The sequence below is a fragment of the Elephantulus edwardii genome, unplaced genomic scaffold (assembly GCF_000299155.1).
Source record: "Elephantulus edwardii isolate Elephantulus edwardi_28Jun2011 unplaced genomic scaffold, EleEdw1.0 scaffold00356, whole genome shotgun sequence".
In the NCBI taxonomy this organism is placed as follows: domain Eukaryota; kingdom Metazoa; phylum Chordata; class Mammalia; order Macroscelidea; family Macroscelididae; genus Elephantulus; species Elephantulus edwardii.
In genome coordinates, this window is record NW_006400106.1 from 1144177 (window position 1) to 1146548 (window position 2372).

A 2372-nucleotide genomic window follows, 5' to 3' on the forward strand; every position below is an offset into this window, starting at 1 on the left:
TCCTATAATACTGTAATGAATGTAAAATCATATAGTTTCTGTGGAAAACAGTTTGGTGGTTACTCAAATGGTTCAGTGTAGAATTCCCATGTGACTCAGCAATTTAATTCCTAAGTATAGACCCAAGATAAATGGAAGTAGTAGTTTCAAACAGATATTCGCACACTAAATATTCATAAGAGAATGCTATATGTAACAGCTAAAAGGTAGCAGCAACCCAAGTACCCTTTAACAGATGAATACATAAACAAAGTGTGGTACATGCACAAAGGAGCCCTGGTGGTACAGTGGTTCAAATACTTGGCTGCTAATCCAGCCACCAGCAACTGCATGAGAGGAAGATGTGGCAAGTTGTTTCCATAATGGCAGTGGGTTTGTTTTGTTTTCTTGATATATACATGTTATTGTTATTGCAAACTGTGGAACAGGAACTGATCCACAGCTGACCCTGCAGTAGGTTTTCAGAGGCAATAAATCACGTGGGTAGAGATTGTTTATCCTTTTCCCTTAGAGTAGCTGGTGGATTTGAACCACAGCTGGTGGATTTGAACCACATGCCTTTGGGTTTGCAGCTCAGCTTTTTACCACTAGGCCACCAGAGTTCCCTGATATAAATGTATCATGGAATATAATTAAGCCATACAAAGGAATCAAGTTCTGATGCATGCTTTGACATCAAAGAACCTTGAAAACATTGTGCTAAGTAAAATGAATCAGAAGGACATCTTTGGTTTGTTGAAACTTGTGCAATTTTTTGTGCAATATTTTTATCTGGAATAGACAAATTCATAGAAAATAGAGGTTATCAAGGTTAGGGGGTGGGAATGAGAATGACAGAATGACATGGTGCAGGGAGAGGGGATAATGCTTAAAGGTTACCGAGTTTATGTTTGAGATAATGAAAAGTTTTGGAAATTGTTGCACAAAATTTTGTATGTCATTAGTGCAACTGGATTATACTCTTAAAATGGCAATTTTGTTATACATATCACATTTTTATTCAAACAAGTGATGGTACTATTATACTTTTGCCAACATCCCTGTGTATTTTTGTAAGCATGTTATGCTAGTTTTTAAACACAATGCTGTTAAAAAAGTATCAGCATAACTGCTTATATATATACTTGGAAAGACATGGTTGGCAAATAAATAAACAAACGTTACTTGTGTAAACATACACTATGCTACCAATAGAAAAATATTTGAAATGTAAAAATAACTACTAGATCTATTGGTGGGGGGTAAGGTGGACGGTGTTTTAAAGTATGACACTGAACATTCCACTTAGAAATGTCTATCTCAGTTAATAATACTTTTTGACAGTTTTAATCCAGAAGTAAGTGGGCATGAAGTAGAATAATATCCCTGTCTCTAGCTCTTAGGGAAAATGCTGATTGGTGCTACAGCACCAGGAAACAAGATAGAGCCAGTGATGTCTGCACTGGGAGATGGTTTTAGGAGGCCTGGAGAGAGAAAACGTTTAACTCAAATCTGAACAATGATCATGTACAGAGAAGAGAAATGAGAAATATTCTGCTGTTAGATTTTACAATCTAGCATGAGAAAATGAATAGTCATAAAATCCAAGATAATTAAAGAGAGAAATCAATAAAGAATCATGATATAGTTTCTGTAGCTACATCTGACTGGCTTTTTAAAATCAGATCTCTGACACCACAAGCAAAGAAACCTATTGAATATTATTGTAGCTTTTGATATGTATATGTATATGTATATGTATATGTATATGTATATGTATATGTAGACATTAATAGACTCTTGACCTCATTATTCTATTATCACTGTAACTGAGAGATGTAGGATTAGGAGTGAAAAATATTGGATCAATTTGTCACAGACTTTTCAAAGCACGTTCAAAATCTCCTGGCTCATTGCCTCACTGTTATTTTCTCATTTATTTTCGTAAGATAAATATTCTTAAAACTGTATTACAGGACAAATCACAGGGATAGAAATTTGACATCAAATAATAGGATTTTTTTCCTACATAAAAAACTATAATATTATGAATAAATACGATTTAATCTATTTTCTCTGGAGGACAAATTTCTACTCACAAAAAAGCTGTACTTCCCAGCTTGTTTTGCTTATGACTTAAGTCGTATAATGAACTGTGAAAAGAATGTTACACACCAGTGTACCACATTCTCATACTAAACAGTTTTGGAATAGACTACCACAAATGTCACTTTGTTATTCATTGTTTAAAATGTGTTTCTTTGGTTCCTTTGGAAGTAGGCAATTGCAATTTTAAATGCACTAAGTGAAGGGGTCGTGGTACTAGGGATATTGTTGCTGATGTTAGATGGATCTTGGCTGAAAGCAGAGAATACCAGAAGAATGTCTATCTG